Below are 21,228 nucleotides of genomic sequence, written 5' to 3'. Positions count from 1 at the left end.
TTAAACTTAATTTTCCTGTCCATTTGAAAAATACTATATATCTTTAAACATACCTTGCATTAATTATAAATAAGGCTGAGTTGGTTTCCATGCATTTAAATGTCTTTTCTGTGAACTGACACTTCTTATCTGTTGATTTGGAATGTCACCTACATGTTATGTTGAGCCATATATAATTGCCATTTTTATAAGGAATAAGAGATGAAAATTAGCAATTTTATATGGTGTAACTCAGATAGATATATAGGTAGGTAGATAGAGTATATATACCTGCATCAAAAATTTAATTAATATGGCTAAAAATGCATAATGACATGCCTTCTTATTCATCTTTTTCAGAAATATCTTGACCATTCTTGAATGTTATTTTTCTACCTATAAAGATATCTTTTTCTAAACAAATTAATATGTCATTTAAAAATTTGTATTTAATTTCACTGATAGTCTAATTTAGAGATAATCAATATCTTTACATGATTGCCTTTCTTTATCCTTACCTTCTGGTATACAAAAGTCTACTCTTGTAAAAATGTCAAATCCTCAATATCTTGGTACACACTTAGTTTTTATTTCATATAGGTCTTCTGTATTTGTATTAATTTTATTTCTGGTATTTTATAAATATTAATATCATTATAATAAGATTTTTCTTTTATTATATCTTCTAATTTGGGGTCTTTAGAGAAAATATTAATTTTTGAATATAAATTTTATAATCTAATACATAATTAAATTTTAAATTATTTTTAACAATTTTAGTTAATTTCTTTGAGTTTCCAAATATATAAGCATACCATCTGCATATAACCATAATATTTTATACCTCTCTTTTTCTTACATCAAATGTATCAGCTAGTATTTACAAAACTAATATTCTGTTGTTAAGCAAAATCCTGATTTCTGATTTTATATATATATATGTATATATACACATATATTTATGTATATATACACACACATATCAAGAGTTTGTTTCTATAAAATTTGGCTAATAATTTTTATGCAATATACTTGTTAAATTTTATCAAACACAATTTTAAAATACCTTTCACAGATAATGAAAGGCATTTATGTTTTTTCTCCTTTTAGATCTATTAAGAGCTAGTTTTATTAATGGGTTTACTAAAACTGAACCATCCTTGCATTCCAGATACAATTGCTCTTCATTGTGGTATAGTCTTCTTTCATGTGTTACTGAATTCCATTTGCTAATGTAATTTTTAGTTCCATTTTTATATCAATATTCATAAGTAAAATTGGCTTGTAGCTTTATTTGATATTATCAGTGCAATACTGGTCTCAGGCAAAAAGAAATGAAAATTCTCTGTCTCTTTCATGGATCTAGAAAAATTTAGACAACATTGAGTGATCTGATCTTTGAAGATGAGCAGAATTTCCCTCTGAAATTGTCTGGGTCTAGTGTTTTGGGGAAGAGCAGAGAAGCTCTTTGGCAAAATTTTTGTTTTTTTCTAAGATACTTAATATATTTTATTTTCTCTTAAATATTTTATTTTAACCTTTTTCTATATAACTTTAAAGTATGTTTATGTTTTCCCAGTTTTTCAATTAAGTAGATTATTGAGAATAGAATATAATAACACTATGAATATGTTTTAATCGATTATATGAAGAAAGGCTACAGTGAATCATCAATTTTTGACAGATATCTTTGTGTTTATCTCTGTAATGTCTGCAGTTTCTAGACATCAGTAATGGGTAGAATCGCAAGACAAACGAAGTAATTTTGTGTGTGTATGTATTGTACATGTCACATGTGTCTAACAAGGCTTCTGACTAAGCATTTCTATCAATAATGGATTTCAATTCACCGTTACGTATTTCACGAAATCTGAAAGTTGAAATGCACATGCAAAATTATTTATTATAGTCTTATTGTTTTATAGATAGAAAAATTCTGAAAGGTAGACAATTTGCTCAAGTTTTCAAGGCTAATAAACAGTTTAGCTAGAACTGAAGACCATGCCTGAGAATCCTAAGATTATTTTCACTTGACTGTATTCCTTTATTTCCTCAAACAGCAAGAAGAATTGTGAGATGGCTAATTTAAATTCTGTAATTTATAGTTTAAATGTATCTAAGGGTGATGGCTAATTTAAATTCTATAATTTATAGTTTAAATGTATCTAAGGGTTTTATAGTTAGTATGACTTCTTCAAATAAAAAATACTGTAAGTTAGAAGATTTTAAAATTTTTTCCTTCAATATATCTATCAATATAAGTAATTATATTAAAAATAATTTGTGTACATTATAGTTAAGATAGATTCATAATAATTGACAATTGACTTTAACCAATCATTTGTAATGGCTAAAAAAGAGAATAATCTTAGTTGTCAAAATTCATGCAATAACTGTCTTTTCTATTACCATTCTCTTTTTTGAGCCATTATGGTTGGTATTGGGTTATATAAAGTAAGACACATACAACTGTGGTTTCATAAGTACAGAGAGCTCAGAATTCTGTGAGAATTGAGTGATGAGCCACTCATTCCTGCCATAGCTTGAGATAGTCATAAGAATATTTTGTAAGCCAACCTTCACCAGCATCTTTCTTGGTAACTACCTGCATCTTATAACAGCTGCGAAGTGTGTGAGGGTGGGGGAAAGACACGGAAGAGATTAGCTCAAGAAGATTCTGATCCTATCTTTTCAGATCTTAAATCCTTTTAATATTTTAAATATGCCATAGCTAGACGTCTCTATGCCCCATAGCAAACATTAAATTCAGAATGATCAGAATGAGCCACATACGACAAATACGCCTTCTTCACTTTCTTATTTCACCTACATTCCTTTGTGGCTCTAAATAATACTGAAGCAGGAGAACATTCCTAGGGACATGCTCATGCTGTTAGCTGTGACTGAAAAATGTACAGAACTGACAATTACAGAAATTTTCCTTTACAAAACTTCAGGTCATGGAGGAAGACCTACTTGTATTTTTCTGCCTGTTTGTGTTATTAACCACTTTTTAATTAACATAAATTTCTGTCTGAATAATACCATTCCTCAAGAGTGAAGTTATCTGACTTCATAACTTCAGTTACAAACCTTGGTTACTGCATGGTGGACAGTACAGTAAATCTTACCATGATTTTGCACTAAAGCTTGATAAAGAAGAAAGTTGCCAAAACGTGAACGACTGCAAAAAAGTCACTGGGTTCCTCCTCTGTCTCCTCACCTGTGAAAAGAAAGAGGTGGCCAAATTAACTTGATGATCCATAACTGTCAGTTGCTGAAATGCTACTGAAACTCAGGAATTTGCTTTTTTGCTTATGTCTCTTCTGGGATTGTAGGTTTCGTGTAGCAAGAAGGTGAGAAAGAATAGTCGTAGATAAATAAATCATTCTCAACTGATTACTGGATCTAAGAGGGATCCATTATTGAATAATGCAGCAAGAATGTCCCAAATATTCACCAATTGTTTTGCAGCCTTATTCCCTGATAATAGAAAGTTATCTTTAAACTCTTTCCATTACATTTATCCCTTCACTATGGGACAACAACTGAGACTAGGTTCTATTCAGAACGGCACAAGTTTGGAAATTTCTCTTTACTTTCTCTCTAGATGTCCAGATATAAGAGTGTGTGGTAGGCGAAGAAACATTTATTTTTACCTTCATATCCTTCATTCCTAAATATTAAATACCCACCTTGTTATAAAGTTTAAAAGCCAACACTAATTATAGATTTATTTGGATTTTAGGAGATTAACTAGAGAAGATGACTTCCGTGGCAAGGGAGAATATTTGTGTATCGTAATATACAGAACTACAAGTGCCCTCAGCATTTGTTCTGTGGTGTTGTTTTCCATTAACCAGTTAGACAGGAATGCTAATGGTGTGTGGGGGGACGATGTCAATATTCATGATGCTGCTGGAAATGTATATAAAATGTGGTTTCCATTACTCCCCACTGGGAGCAATAAGTAACGCTGTGTACAAGGGAAGGACAGCTTGTTCATGAATATGAGCACAGCAGCAAGTTGTATGGGAAGGCAAAACTCCCAGGATTTTATGACTCTTAACTATTCCAGCCCTCAAGTGTCACTATCTGTGACTTGGCTGTGAGTAATGAGAGGCTGCCTTGCCTTTGTCCAACTTTTATTGGGAGCATTGAAAGGCGTATTGCCTACCACCTGTTGCCTTCATGCACTGGAAATCTCTAGGATGCCATGTCAGGCAGGAAAACGCTGTTGGTGGTCTCAAAATTATTGCCAATTGCTGGGATAAAATTGTTGTTAGAGTCACATTCCCATTTCTTTATTCAGCAAGGTGAAAAACAGCTCATTGTTTATACATCCTACCGTGATGAATTATGAAGACATTCTAATGGAAAGTTTGCCATGGAAACTGCCAGTAAAATGTGGCTAAGAGACATCAAATTGCAGAAGGTACTTTTCAATAATTAGAAGTGTTTATGAACTAGGTACATGGTGAGAGCCATGTACATATAAAACAAGAGGTAAAAATATTCTCAAATTAAATCTCCACAGTAGGAGAAATAAGGGGCTAAGGCAGAGACTGCATTTTGGAAGATGTTCTGTATTATGCTAAAATGCTTTTTGCTATTTTTACATTGGTATTTTTTTAACAGTAAGAATGTTCTTACTTTTATTTTTTCTAATGGGAAGTGTAATTATGTATTTTATTTAGAAAACCTTAACTATTAAAAGCCATAAAGTGGGGGGAATTAATGTTTTTTAATGCAAAGTGGCATTCTAAAATGTGTGGCCTATTAGGTAACCTGGAGCTGCCACTACAATGCAGCCTGTGTTTTTGCCTAGAACACAGTGGCAAATGTTAACTGAAGTAGGAATGTGAAGATGGGGATCCAGTTTTGCCACTGTGAGCTGTGCGATCCTGGGCAATTTTTTACGTCTTGAGGCACAGTTCTCATTTTCTAAAGACTGGGCACAAAGATCTCTGCACCGCTTACCTCAAAAAATGGGTGGGGAGAAAGATGAAAGGAAATTATTATCAAACTGTTTTGATTAAAATATACTAGAGTAAGTAGAATGATAATGATTTGTTCCTTTATTCAACAAACATTTTACTACATCCCTAATGTATTATGGGTGCTACTTTGGGCACAAGAAATTCAGTAGTTAACAAACACTTCTTGCCCTTATGATCTTACATCTGTATGTAAATGAAAAAACATAGGTAAATTAGCTCATATATAATATAATCTTAGGTAGTCACAGAGGATAAGAAAATAGCAAAGCGACAGAAGAAAATAAGAGAGTGATTGTATTTGTGTGCAGAAACTTCTGGGTAAGTTGTTCGTGCAGACTTTTCTGATGACGTGTTATTTGAGTAGAGTCTTAATTACTTGCGAGATGAAACCTGTGAAGATCTGGGCATGAGAAATAATAGTTAAAGGAGCAGCAAGTACAAGGAACTGAGGAATGAACATATTTTATGTGTCTGAGCAGCAGCAAAGTGGCCAAGGGAGTTGAAGCAGGGTGAGAAGAGTAGCAGGGAGAATACTCATCAATGACAGTGGGAAGGCAGCCAGGGCAGATCATGTGTGGGGCTGTCACAGTGACCTAGGATGGCATTTCGAGTGCAATGGGAAACTACTAGAAGTTGTAAGCAATGGAAGCCCAGGCCCTGATTTCTGTTTTAAAGTGATGATTTTGGCTGTCATACTGTGGCCAGCAGGAGGGAAAATGGAGGCTTCTGCAATAGTCCAGTTCATAGATGATAGTGACTTGGACTAAGGTAGACGCAGTAGAAGTGACGAATTTGGGATATGTCTTGAAGTTGCAACCTAATGAGTTGTGAGATAAATTTCTTATAGTTGACGCAGTAGACCTTTGAGTGTCACCAGGGCGGCTGTCCCAGCTAGAAGTATGAGAAACAGTGAGCCTTTATATTTCTGGGCTCCTCTGACCATGTGGATGCCTCAATCTCGGCACGTTGTTTTGAACCAAATTTAGCGTACCTCAGGGAAGAACTAGGGAAGGAATGGGCAGTTGTATCTACTCGCTTGTCATCTTGACCTTGTCCACCCTCTGCATAATATGTCTGCTGCTTGGTAAGAAACCAAAGTGAAAGCAGCCGAAGCTCCAATTCAATAGATAATACAATATATTTTCTTGGTGGAAAAAAAAAAAAAACACACACACAAGGAAATTAGCTGAGAATAGGGTGCTGGAGAACCTGTTTTGAACATTAAAGTGTGCAGAGGTACAAAATAGTTATACCGGAGAGTGGGAAAGTAAATTAACTAGGGAAATGTAGTGAGACTAATAAGCACAATAATGACCAACTTGAAATTAGTGTTGATTATTTAACATTAGGCCAGTTAGCATGGCTGTATTCTTCATATCCGTATATATCTGTTGCATGCCAGGAGCACTGTAGAGAGCTGAATTTAACCACCTTAGGTTTTTTCCAGAAAGTATGATGCAAGAGAAAGGAAGGTGAAGAGCCATGGACTATAAATTGGATGAGGAAGCACGAGGGTGGTAAAGGACACTGAGAAGGTGGCTGGTTCCATAGATGGAAGGACTTCAGCGTGGGCAGACAAGAGGGACAATTCTAGAAAGATAGAAAGTGGTCAGAGATGGAATCCTTGAAATTGATGATGATATTATTCGTAATCAGCCAGGTTTTATGTATGGCCCTGGGAACGGGTGGCTATACAGACTGTATAGCTTCAATATTTTTGGCTGATGATTGATTCCAGCTGGTGGTGTCATATAAACTTTGGAGACTCTAAATTCTTTGTAGAGCATTTTTATTTGTATGTGTGCTTTCTTTATTAACCATGTGTTAAGTCTGGAGTGTCTAGAATATTTCATCTAAAAAGATGAAAGAATGGGACAAATTCTTTTTCTGAAAACCTCACAAAAGATATAGATTGTTTAGGGTCTTTCTGACACGTCAGCCCTCAAGTATAAAAACATTATTTCCTCGAGCTTAAAATTTCATGCTCTAGGATGACATGTTCGTTGTAGACCTTAAATTATTTTGTATTCATTTTTTCCTTCTCCTCCCCCATCTCCTCCTCCTCCTCTTCATCTTCCTCCTCCTTCCCTTTCTCTCATTTTCTCTTTCTTTTTGCTTCCAAATAAAGAGGTAAACATAGATAAATATAAATACATAAATCAGAAGGTAAATAAATAGATAAATAAAACGTCTTTGGAATAGGTCTTAATTTATCTTTTTGCACTCATACTTAACTGAAATCCACTATGAATCAAACTGCATCACTGCTGGATAGTAGCAAGGTTTTTGTTGCTGTTGTTTTGTTTCGTTTTGTTTTTAGCATCAAAAGGAGTTATATATCCATGAAACAAATACATTCCTAAGGCCTATGAGAGATCAGACTGTAGGTCCATAACTTCCAGAAATTTATGAAATACACATGGAAGACAGAACATTAAACAAGTAGGCTTGTGTTGTAGACAAAGACAAATTAGCATAAAAGATATGACTATATAGCCTGGGCAACATAACAAGACCCCATTTCTACCAAAAAAAATAGAAAAAAATTATTGGAGTGTGATGGTGTTTATCTGTAGTCCCAGCTACTCGGGGCGCTGAGGTGGGAGTACCACTTGAGCCCCAGAGGTCAAAGCTGCAGTGTACCATGACGGTGCCTCCGCACTCCTGCCTGGGCAACAGGGCAAGACCATGTTTCCCCAAAACATACATGATTATATGGTAACATGACTTAATATTTTTTAACCAAATGCACCAGAACTTACACACCAAAAGTGAAAGCTTTCCCCTTCAAAATAGCCACCTAGGCAAGTTATATAATTATTCCAGTGATGTTGACATTGCTGTAGACATTTTGTGAGCCACTCTTCTGGGCTTATCTTTAACTTTATTTTGAATATGTTTAAATGGTGCTGAATTATACTTTGGAAAGATGATTTGGCCACGGGAGGCGACTTAAGGTAATTTGGAGCTGAGGTCAGCAGGAATCAGTTTAAGAGATTTAGACCATAAGTAAGGAATGACCTTAATAAGGACATAGATTGGTTCACTTCCGAGCATTGTAAACTGACTCTGAAGGCAGTTTGCAAAAAGGAAAGACTAGTATTTTGAGCTATGGCACCACCATTAAACAAAATGCCTGACCTACCAGCCAAAGTGACCATTTTGCAGTGGAGGGCTCTCCTCTCGGATATTTGCTTTCTGACCCCAAAGAGAGCAAAGAGTAAGGATGTCTCCGGTAAACATTCAGTTTCCCTATTTCACAATCCCACAGCACACAGGCATACAATTTAAAAGTATTTCATTGTTCAACAAAATTAAAATAGCTGATACCAAAATGAGGCCATGGCCAAGTTCCTGGAGAATTACCTGCGGCCTGCCTTATGAAATTCCAAAGCTGCAGAGAAAGGGTATGCATTAGCAGCAGCAGCCCAAGTCCTTTCTCCCACAGAATGAATGCATTTCAAGGACATCTCCCATGGATCATGGCTGTTTCATTCCACGGCTGTCTGTTCTTGAAAACACAGAGGCTCAAAGGACGGCCACCTTCGTAGCTTGTATAGCAGGAATGCTGGTTTCATTAGTGATCAAAACTTGCACTGTGAGAGTCCTGATGTTATTTTTAACATTTCAAGCTCCTTTAACTGTGATTCTCAGCAAAGTCATTATCCAGAATGCTGTTAGAAGTTGATTTGCTGAAAGTTTGGCCCCTGGAACATCAGGTGTTCCTGCTCTTTGCTCTCCTGTAGGTCAGGAAGCAAATGCCCCGTCTCAATTCCTCTTATGTCCAATTTCTATCAGGTGGGTGAGGCGGTTTTCCTCCTCAGTTTCCCTGCTCCAGTCCTGCTGCTCTTTGAAAAAAATAAAAGAGTTTCAAACGTATTATGCCTAGCTAAAGTGTGGCGATCATGTTGTTAATATAAAAATGATATACACTTTGGTCAAGAGAATTTTTTTCTCAAAGTTCTCTGTTATTTTATATCTATCTCCCTAAAATCATAAGAATCAAATTTTATATAATTGGGAGTAGTTTAATATTAAGGGGGCAGTGCGCTTTTTTAGATATGATGTCTGTTCATTCTTATTTAGAGCACTGAGGAGTTGACATCCCAGACCTAGAAGGGTGATGATAGTGGCATTGGTGACAACCTTATTGAGATCAAGAAGAAAGGCCCTGGAGAGCAAGGAACTGGGTCAGCAGGAAATTTTTTCAATGACCAGGGATCCATTGTATCCTAGATGTGGCAGTAGTAGTAGTAGTAGCAACAATGACAGCAATGAGAAATGAAACCTATTGAGACTGTACCCTCTGCTAGTTTATAGATTTTTAAATCTGTTGTCTCATGTAATTCTCTCATCACTATGGGGCCTGAGCAACAATATTTTACAGACGAGAAAAGCAGAGCACAGAGGGGTTAAGTGACTGCTCAATGTAAAACTGAGAATATGGCAGAGTTGGGATTTGAACCCAATAAACTTGACTCCACAGGCCCATGCTTCCCTGTTACACTGCTCTCTCTCTCCAATTTGCCTAATACATGTGATTTCTGAGAGTGCAGAACTGTACTTCTGAAATTGGTAGTGAACATGGAGGCAGGCAGAAATAGAGTGTGATGATGAACATACTGTCAAAATTCTATCCTGACAGACTCTCTAACCCTACAAAGGCTAGAGTCATTGCCTAGTTGCTCCCATAGAACTTTCTGCTTACCCCATCACAGCCCTTGACTCTGTACTTTATTTCCTGTGTGCCTGTTTCCTCTAGTAAATTCTAAGTTCTTTGAAAGTAAGGGCTATGTTTAAAATAACCAGAATGTAATAGATATGTGGTAAATATTTATGGATTTGATGAATAATCACAAATGGAACGGACGCATGTAATATATAGAAAAATTATTTAAATCCTGATCTAGGATACTGGCTGACACACTGAATTGTCAAATTCCTACTTTTTTTTTTCATTGTAATTTTCACTTTTTTATTATTATTATACTTTATGTTCTAGGGTACATGTACACAATGTGCAGGTTTGTTACATATGTATACATGTGCCTCGTTGGTGTGCTGTACCCATTAACTCGTCATTTACATTAGGTATATCTCCTAATGCTATCCCTCCCCCCTCCCCCCACCCCAGAACAGACCCCGGTGTGTGATGTTCCCCTTCCTGTGTCCAAGTGTTCTCATTGTTTAATTCCCACCTATAAGTGAGAACATGCAGTGTTTGGTTTTCTGTTCTTGCAATAGTTTGCTGAGAATGATGGTTACCAGCTTCATCCATGTCCCTACAAAGGACATGAACTCATCCTTTTTTATGACTGCATAGTATTCCATGGTGTATATGTGCCACATTTGCTTAATCCAGTCTGTCATTGATGGACATTTGGGTTGGTTCCAAGTCTTTGCTATTGTGAATAGTGCCGCAATAAACATACATGTGCATGTGTCTTTATAGCAGCATGATTTATAATCCTTTGGGTATATACCCAGTAATGGGATGGCTGGGTCAAATGGTATTTCTAGTTCTAGATCCTTGAGGAATCACCACACTGTCTTCAACAATGGTTGAACTAGTTTACAGTCCCACCAACAGTGTAAAAGTGTTCCTATTTCTCCACATCCTCTAGGGCTAATATCCAGAACCTACGAAGAACTCAAACAAGTTTACAAGAAAAAAACAAACAATCCCACCAAAAAGCGGGCAAAGGATATGAACAGATACTTCTCAAAAGAAGACATTTATGTAGCCAACACACACATGAAAAAATGCTCACCATCACTAGCCATCAGAGAAATGCAAATCAAAACCACAATGAGATACCATCTCACACCAGTTAGAATGGTGATCATTAAAAAGTCAGGAAACAACAGATTCCCATTCTCTATGTAACTGATACAGTTCTTACCTTTCTTCTCTACTCCATAGGCAAACAGGGATATCTGTGGGATGTGTACCCACAAATACAGATAGACAGAAGATAGATGATAGACAGATAGAAGATAGATAAATAGATAGATGATAGGTATGTATATGTGTATATATATATAGGTGTGTGTGTATATATATACACACACATATATAATGTAGGTATATATGCACAACATTTATATATATAATGAGTGCATATTAGTAGGTTTTCATGCTGCTGATAAAGGCATGAAACTGGGCAATTTACAAAAGAAAGAATTTAATTGGACTTATAGTTCCACGTGGCTAGGGAAGCCTCACAATCATGGAGGAAGGCAAGGAGAAGCAAGTCACGTCTTACATAGATGGCAGCAGGCAAAGAGAGAGAACCTGGGAGGAAAACTCCCCTTTTTGAAACCATCAGATCTCATGAGACTTATTCACTATCATGAGAACAGCACGGGAAAGACTTGCCCCATTATTCAATTACCTCCCACTGGGTTCCTACCACAACATATGCAAATTCAAGATGAGATTTGTGTGGGGACACAGCCAAACCATATCAGTGTGTGTGTGTGTGTGTGTGTGTGTAGATAGATAGATAGATAGATAGATAGATAGATAGATAGATATGGATACATAGATACATTATATATAAATAGATATATTTTCCCAGGTGTCCTCTGTCCTCCACACTTTAAAAAATGATGTATTTTGTATTTACAGCCAACTTATCTTCAACAAAGCACACAAAAACATAAAGTGCAGAAAGGACACTCTATTCAATAAATGGAGCTGGGATAATTGGCAAGCCACGTGTAGAAAATGAAACTGAATCATCATCTCTCACATTATATAGACATAAACTCAAGATGGATCAAAGTCTTAAATCTAAAATCTGAAACTATAAAACTTATAGAAGATAGCATCAGAAAAACTCTTCTACACATTGGCTTAGGCAAAGAATTCATGAATAAGAACCCAAAAGCAAATGCAATAAAATCAAAAATAAACAAATGGGACCTAATGAAACTAAAAAGCTCTGCACAGCTTTAATAATCAGCAATTATCAGCAGTTATCAGAAATAATCAGCAGTTATCAGACAACCCACAGAGAGAAGATATTCACAAACTATGCATCTAACAAAGGACTAATATCCAGTATCTACAGCGAACTCAAACAAATGAGCAAGAAAAACATCAGATAATCCCATCAAAAAGTGGGCAAAGGACATGAATACACAGTTCTCAAAAGAAGATATACAAACTGCCAACAATCATATGAAAAAATGTTCATCATCACTAATTCAGGGAAATGCAAATTAAAACCACAAAGAGATGCAACCTTACTTCTGCAAGAATGTCCATAATTTAAAAATCAAAAAATAATAGATGTTAGTGTGAATGCGGTGAAAAGGGAACCCTTTTACACTGCTGGTGGGCTTGTAAAACTAGTATAACCACCATAGAAAACAGTATGGAGATTCCTTAAAGAACTAAAAGTAGAACTACCATTTGATTCTGCAATCCCACTACTGGGTATCTAGCCAAAGGAAAAGAAGTCATTATACAAACACACACACACACACTCACACACACTCACACATACACACATTTATGGCAGCATAATTTGCAACTGCAAAGATATGGAAGCAACCTAAATAACTATCAACCAATGAGTGGATAAAGGAAATGTGACATATATACATCATGGAATACTACTCAGTCATAAAATGGAAAGAAAGAATGGCTTTTGCAGCAACTTGGATGGAGTTGAAGGGCATTATTCTAAGTGAAGTAATTCAGGAATGGAAAATCAAATATAGTATGTTCTCACTTATAAGTGGGAACTAAACTATGAGGACACAAAAGCTTATAATGGTATAACGGACTTTGGGGACTTGAGGGAAAGGGTGGAGGGGGTGAGAGATAAAAGACTACGTTTTGGGTACAGTGTGTACTGCTCAGGTGACAGGTGCAACAAAGTCTCAGAAATCACCACTAAAGAACTTACCCATGTAAACAAACCACCTATTCTCCAAAAGCTATCAAAATTAAAATTTTAAAAAATAAAAATAAAAATAAATACCTATTTTGTTTTAATTTGTTTTCGAGATGGAGTTTCGCTCTTGTTGTCCAGGCTGGAGTGCAATGGTGTGATCTTGGCTCACTGCAACCTCTGCCTCCTGGTTTCAGGTGATTCTACTGCCTCAGCCTCCTGAGTAACTGGGATTACAGGGACCCTGCTACCATGCCCAGCTAATTTTTTTTGTATTTTTAGTAGAGACAGGGTTTCACTATGTTGGCCAGGCTGGTCTTGAACTCCTTATCTCGGGTGATCCACCCACCTCAGCCTCCCAAAGTTCTGGGATTTCAGGCGTGAGCCACTGCACCTGGCTTTTAAAAATTTTTGATGTATTTTTAGTTTTTTGGTTTTTACTTTTGTTTTAGGTTTGGAGTACATGGGCAGGTTTGTTACATAGGTAAACTTGTGTCATGGGAGTTTGTTGTACAGATTATTTTATCACCCGGTTATTAAGTAAGTCTAGTACCCATTAGTTGTCTTTCCTGATCCTCTTCTTCCTCCCACTCTCCACCCTCTGGTAGGCCCCAGTGTCTACTGTTCTCCTCTGTCTGTCTGTGTGTTCTCAATTTTGGGTCTGCAAATATCTACGCTGTACCAATTCAAGTTAAGAAAATGATGAAATTTAGAGCCGTTGAACATTGGCTTAAAATGACTCTGAATTAAAATAATCTGGACATATGAATTTTAATTTCCCCACATCCCTCATGGAAGCTGCTAAGTGAATGTGAAGAAGGCCTTGGGTGTCAGGACTTACAACCAGGTGGATTGCACTGCTGCAGATTCATCCACATGCCTGATGAATCCAGGTCAGCCAAGCTTAATGTCAGTTTCTACAACTTTAGAAAATAACTAAAAGTTACTGAAATCCAGCAGACAAATCACTTGCTTCTTTCTGGTTCCTGCACCTGCTGCTCAGATTTCTGGTAGGAGACGCCTCCCGCTTTCGTTGCCTGATTTTTGAACCTTGTTGCTGAGCCCAGACTGTGATTCCCTGCCTACATCTCTTGCTCCATGCTGTAATTCTTTAATTCCCGGGAATCTTCTGGTTTGGGGCCACCTGCTAATCCCTTTGTACATTCCCTTAGCCTTTCCCTGAACATTCTGGATTTATCTGCTTGCCTTATGCCTGACCCACTTCTTATCCTGATTCCAGCTGTATTTGAGTGGGCCTGAATTTCCTGGCACAGTGGACACCTTTACTAACCTTGGCCACTTCTAGCCAATGACCTCACCAAACCCACCAGCGCTGAGCTCAGGTTGATAGCCAGCTGGCCTCTGTCCTCTCATCAGAGGTGCTGCTGCTGTGCTCTGGCACGGGCCTGCTCCTCTGTGCTAAATCTCTGTATACCAACTCCACACTCCTGGTGGGAAATTTCCTCCTTTTTGCCTCTTTAATTTCCTATGCTGTCTTATAAACCAGCTTTTTGCCACATGGAATTCCTGTTCTCTTTATTCCTACTCCTCTGCCTAGGCAGGCTGAGCCTCAAGCCAAGCTTGTGGTCTCTGAACTTAGGAAACACTCTGATCCCCAAAATAGTTGTCTTTCCAACTACAAAAACCCTAGACAATGATTCTTAAAGTTTTGTCCTGGGTCCAGCAGCAGATGCATTGCCTGGGAACTTGTTAGAAATGCAATTTTTCATGCCTCACTTCAGATCTATTGAATAAGAAACTCTGGAGGCGGGCTTGGAATTCAACATGTTATCAAGTCCACCAGGTGATTCTAAGGATGCTCAAATCTAAGGACCATTGCCTTAGATAAATGTCTCCTTTACTCTGGTCTGATCTTCTTTCTCTTCCTGTTGCCTTTTGAGCTTAGGAAAGACAGACAAAATTTCTATTTAGTTCCTGTTTCTGAAACCCTGCTTCTCTGGGCTTTGTTGTTGTTGTTGTTGTTGTGTGTGTGTGTGTGTATGTGTGTGTGTGTGTATACACACACATATATATACACATATATACATATATACACATATACACATATATACATATATACACATATATACATATATACATATATATACATATATACATATATATATCAGCTTGATCATACTCAGCCACCTTTCCACTGTATATCCCATTGAAACTGCAGCCATGCCAGTGTCAACAGTATACAAGTCCCACTCTGCCAAGTGGCAGCACTGCCGCACACATCCTGCTATATTGTGAGCAATAGCTGGGTAGAGTCATTCTGCAATGCAGAAGCTGACCTCATGTGGTCATTTGTGTCTTTTCATGCCTCTGAGCTATGGCATCCAGGAGGAAGGATACTTAAGAAGTACCAGGGTAGATGAACCCCTCTGCTTACTGCAATTTTAATCGTCCTTATTTCTGCTCCCACCCCAAAGAATCCCAAACCATTGAGGACCACCTTCAGAAATAAATGACAACATTTTCATGGTAAAATCAATACTTACAGACTTTTGAAACGTAGTGTCCTGTTGAATATAAACAACTTCATCATACTAGTAGTAGATGCTTGGTTGAAGCCAGCAAGAAGTATATAAAACCTAATAGCACTCCTAATATAAGCAGATAATATAACTCTAGTCATTTTGCATTTATGATCCTACATTTGAAAGGCCAAGGGAAACTGTTCTAGGGCCTGAAGAAAGTGTTTGTAGATAATACAGAGCTAGTGCAAACCACTATGGATGATATATCAGGTTAACTCCAGTTAAAAAATTACGTTGGGTAAATTTTTATTTCTAAGCCAATGTTAGCAGTTAGTTTTGACAGGAAAAAAATACACCTGAAATCAATGTGTATTTTTATGTGTTTGTTTCTCTCCACACTTCTTCCAAGTAGTCTCATTTCCCTAATCTCAATTAACCAAGCAAGTGTATTAGTCTGGAGTTTGAGAAAACATCAGTTTGAGAAGCAATTGAGATGATGTTGTCTATGACTGGCTGCCACTTAATCTTGCAAACCATCTCTGGATGAGGCTGACTTGGGAGTGTCTTTGGAGGCCTCCACCCATGGTGCCTTTAGATGCAGGCACCTTCTTAATTAGACCAGGAAGGCCTTGTGTTTGCAAATTGCACAATTGCAGTGAAAGCGGGAATGAAATAATGTTTCTGATGTCATGCAGCCAGAAAAGAAGCAACTCCTCCTAAATGTAAACACCACATCTTCAGCCCTGCACTATTGCCCAGCCCCCCTCTACCAAACACCTTTAATCTCTAGGGCATGTTCTGTCAACATCTATATCTGAGCACATTTGATGGACAGGTGGGCAGAGTAGCCAGGAGCCAGCTTGTTTAAGGTTTTTATGTTTTGAAGTTTGTATTTTGCCCAGAGGATTCTGGGAAATCACTGGAATTGTAGACCACATAGTATTTACCTAAGAAATGGCATTCCAGCCTGGATTGTATCACATATCTGGGCCCTAGAGAGAGAAAGTGAAAGTCCAGTTTTTATGAGGCACGCAGTAAGGAGATGGAGGCTAGGTGAGAAAGTTCAGTGCGTGGTTTTGACCTGGCAAAGATAACAGTGCCTGCCCAACTCAAAACAGCACTGGGACAATATCGACGGCAAGGGCATCAGTGTTGTTGTGGGGCCTTACTGGCAATGGAAGTAGTAAGGTGCTGCCCTTTCATGGCTGCCAACATTCAAGGAGAAAAGAAGAGCAAATCACCATAAGTCTAGGAGACTCAGAAATATTACGGAGAAATTAGGTTCTAAGGCAGAGTACCAGCAGACTTGGAGTATTGGTCTAATTTGGCCCATATTTATTCCAATACTGGTAAAACGAGTTGCCCAAGAAAACTCAGGTCTATGAAATCCATTAAGGAGTCAGTCTTGCTTCTCTTTTCTCAGGTCATCTCTTTGCCCCCAGCCTTTCGGAAACTCCACTCCCATAGGATGAAATCCACACCCCTTATCTTAGCACTCCAGATCATTGAGTTGGTCCCCATTGAACTTAGTGATATTCTCATTCCATTTTCCTAACAGCACTTTGGTCATGTGTATATCAATGTGGTGTCCTCTAATGTGTCTTCTGTCTGCCCCCCTGAATCTTCCTTGCTTATCAAAGCCAGGTCATGCTCTGCCATTTCCTTGAAGCTTTCTTTGATCATCTCAGTCGGTTCCCAATGATCTTTCACATTCAAATTCTTTCTCAGTTTGACATTTCCTTCTACATTATTCATTTAGCTTTTAGCATACATTACCTTATGTGTTAGTCATCTTTTCATGGACACATTTTGCTCATCTCCCCAGATGTATTGCAAGCCCATTTACTTCTCTTCAGCCTCCTACTGGGTCTGGTCCACTGTTGGGCATGTGAGGCTGGTGAGAATTCTTGCATGATTGAGCTACTGATTATCTGACATTGGTATCTTGGTGTGATTGCCTCATGCTTCATTTTTGTTGAGATATGGGAGCAGCACAGAAGGTCCCAGTAAATGGCTCTTCAGTGCATGAGCACATTTATCAGTACTTTGGCTCTCACTGATTCATGACCCTCTGGTGTTCATGCCTGCTGCCTCGGTTTTCAGACCATCCCAGGCAGTGGGTGGTTTGAGCCATTTGCTGACTTTTTGAGTGGGAGTGTAGTGTCCTGGGGCAAGGATGAAATCATCAAGCTCATTTTCATTTTTATACATAAATTCCCTGAGGCCTCGATTTATTTTCTTGGAATAAAGTCATATAATGGTAGAATGTCAGAGCAGGGAAGAAACTTATGTGTTGCATTGTTATCATTATCATCTTTATCATGCAGCCAGATGGATTTGAGTTTCAATTCATAGTCTTACATTTATGACAACTTCAACCTTGCACAGGTCAGTAACTTTCCTAAGACTGTTTTATCTGCAAAGTGGTGATGATACTCTTACTTGGAAAGTTTGCTGGTGGAGATTAAGTAAATTATTGCATGTGAAGTATCGAGAGTCACAATTGACATGTAGCAGGTGCCTAATAAATAATAACTGCAATATCAATTATTAACCAACTAAATAAATTTAGTATGTTTCTTATAATAGGTATCAGGGATACAAAAGGATTATCATACATAGCCTTTTCCACAGATGCCATTAAATTCAGTTTCAGAAATAGAACATAAATATAAAAGATAATGAAATTTAAATTTGACCAAAATTAATGAAATTCTGCTAATGTGACAGGTACAAGGACAAGTCCACGCTACACAAAGATGACACATATGCTGTCAATAGTACCAGGAAACCAGATACAATTTGAAGTGACAAATAGGGGAAATACAGGTATATGTGTTATATTGATCTCAGAGTCCTTTTGTCTACAAGTAATAACTTTGAAAAAGTTCAAACTGTCTTAAGCATTAAAGGTGATATATTGTTTTAATATGAATAAGTTCAGACTAAGGACGGCGAGGCAACCACTAACATCTTGGTCTATGTAAATCTAGCTGTAAAATGCATAAACTGCATGACCCTGTGTAGTGGACCCCCATATGGTAGGATTCAGGGTTGGTGGGTCAGTAGTTCAACAATGTCACCAGGGACTTAGATTTTTTTGCTCTTTTCTTTCTTCCGTCTACCATGGTAGCTTTAAACTTGGTGTTGTAGTTTCGTTCATGATGGTCATTAAAGTTCCTTGTTTCCTTTTTGTGTCCAGAAAAATAGGTTTAAAAAATGGATGTGGGCTGGGCACAGTGGCTCATGCCTGTAATCCTAACACGTTGGGAGGCCAGGACGGGTAGATCACAAGGTCGGGAGTTCAAGACCAGACTGACCAACATGGTGAAACCCTGTCTCTATAAAAAATACAAAAATTAGCTGGGTGTGGTGGTATGCACCTATAATCCCAGCTACTCAGGAGGCTAAGGCAGGAAAACTGCTTGAACCCAGGAGGCGGAGGCTGCAGTGAGCCATGATTATGCCATTGCACTCCAGCCTGGGCAACAGAGAGAGACTCCATCTCATAAAAATAAACAAACAAAAAAGGAAGTTGGGTGAGGCAGGCAGAAAATCAAAAATCTGTTTATTTATTGGTCCGACCTTTTCACTTAGCCAAGGATAATATCATGTGGGATTGGCTTATGTTTGGGTTTCTGAACCACCAATAATCTTTGTTGCCCCCACCTAATCAAGGTACACCTTTGGACCTACGGTCAGTGCCCTAAACCACTTGACTGCTACACAAATTCTACACAAATGATGAATACACATTGGAGGGTCACAAGCAATATGCAGCACTGGGCCTAAGTACAGTATGAGACCAGTTGACCTCATGGCTTTATTTATACAGTCATGTGTTGCTTTACAAAAGGGATACGTTTTAAGAAATGCATCATGAGGTGATTTTGTTGTTGTGTGAACATCAGAGTATACTTACACAAACCTCGATGGTACAGGCTGTATGGTATAAAGTATTGCTCCTGGGTTACAAAGCTGCACATCATGTTACTGTACTGAATATTGTAGGCAATTATAACACAATGGTGAGTATTTGTGCATCTAAACATAACTAAATGTAGAAAAGGTAAAAATGCAGTTCTATAATCTTATGGGTCCACAGTTATTCATGTAGTTTGTCATCAACCTAAACATCCTTATGTGGCACATGACTATACATTGTTTCTCTTTATCAATAATCTTCATCCTGGACTAGTTATGCCACAGTGATAAAACATATATTATCTTTCACTGAATTATAATGCCTAAATTATATATATCCATCCCCCATTAGGAAAGCAGGTAGTGTTAGTTATGGAAATGATGGATGGGGTGGGTCCTACTGACCTACTAGCTAAAATAAAGTTTTTAGATTTTTGTCAGTTGTTTTTCTAAACATTTCAGGGTTTTATTTCAGTATTCCTATTCAGAATACAAGTAAGACACCCGTTAGACATTCAGTCATCAATAGTGAGAAATTAAATCTGGCAATAATTAGTGGGTGTTAAAGGATAAACAGGATTTCACCCGGCAAAATAGGTGATGAAAAGAATTTCTCAGGCAGAGGGAGCATCCTAAGTGCAGATAAAGAGGCAAAAAATGATGCGATGTATTTGTGAAATGGTGAATGCTCCAGGACTGTTATAACTTTAGACTTGTAGAGAAGGAAAGTGATGAGTTATGAATCTAGAAGTAAAGTTTGAGGCTTGTACTGGTCAATTGCTTCATTGTAAACAAGAGACACTGTGATTGGCTGGCTTATGCCCAACAAAAGAAAGCACGTGTTTAAACAGATCAAGAGTAACTCACAGAATCTTCTAAAAACCTGGAAAATCAGGCACAGAACACAGGCAAAGAAAAGAGAAGCTAAGCAACCTAAGCCACAGCAAATTAACCCCCAGATCAGCCTTGGGATGACACCAATATTCACACCATGCTACAGCTTCTGTACAGACACCTCTGGATGCTGGCCCACCATTAGCAGTTGCAGTTGCTGCAGTCCCACCACCAGCATGAATCCTTCACTGCTTCTCTTCTCCACATTGCTCACTCCCATTTCAAAGTCAGAAACAGGCATACCTGAGATTCTTAACCTAAGTTGCAAGTTAGGTGCCTAATACAAGGAAAGCTGGTAAATTGAGGATGTTTTCCAAAAAGGAGGGTTATTTCCCAAGCTTACAAAACATTTGTAATTAAGTCTTTCATCAATGGAGAATGCTACTGCTGATGGCAAAAGTGATGGGGAGAATGATGACAATAGTGGCCATTACCACAGAGTGAATACTTACCTGATGCTTACCCTGACAACCACTTGAGGGTGAGCATTATTATTTCCATTTTACACACAGGAAAACTGTCCACGATGGGTTAACCGTATAACGTACTTTCAGGGGATGTGGCATAATTAATATGCTCTAGAACGATCCCTTTCCCGGCTGCATGAAGGACAATTAGGAGTGGAGAGATTGTAGTCAAAGAGACTCAAGAGAGGATGACAGACTAGAAGAGCAGAAAAGGAAGAATTAGAGCAGTTTTCTCCAACTTCAATGTGCATCACAGTCACCTGGGGGCTTGTTAAAACCCAGGTCACTGGGTTCACACCCCAGAGTTTCTGATTCAGCAGGTCTGGCTGGCCTGGGAATTTACAACTCTAACAAATTTCAAGTTGATGCTGCTGTTATACTGGTACAGAGGTAAGTTTTAAATTAAATGGATTCAATATATCTAAATTAAATGGATTAAAGAACTGTTCCCAAAATTCAGTAACATATGACACCCTTTTCATGAAACATATTATTGAGACTACCAATACCTCTCCACTATTATTATCATATTACTTAAAATATAAAGATTCAAAATTAGGCATAAACTCTTTAGGCT

At 37.8% G+C, this 21,228-nt stretch overlaps 1 long non-coding RNA gene across 1 annotated transcript in view; it reads right to left on the bottom strand.

Moving 5' to 3' along the window:
• Nucleotides 1-21,228, bottom strand: part of LOC103216945 (uncharacterized) — a 535,367-nt gene that overhangs the window by 340,143 nt on the left and 173,996 nt on the right. Inside the window, exon 4 of the long non-coding RNA XR_005237034.2 lies at nt 3,111-3,202. This is a non-coding gene — a long non-coding RNA (uncharacterized lncRNA). The remainder of the gene's footprint in view (nt 1-3,110; nt 3,203-21,228) is intronic.

The sequence above is a fragment of the Chlorocebus sabaeus genome, chromosome 10 (genome assembly GCF_047675955.1).
Source record: "Chlorocebus sabaeus isolate Y175 chromosome 10, mChlSab1.0.hap1, whole genome shotgun sequence".
Lineage (NCBI taxonomy): Eukaryota > Metazoa > Chordata > Mammalia > Primates > Cercopithecidae > Chlorocebus > Chlorocebus sabaeus.
The sequence above is the reverse complement of the archived record's forward strand: the minus strand, read 5'-3'. Positions and strand labels throughout refer to the sequence as shown.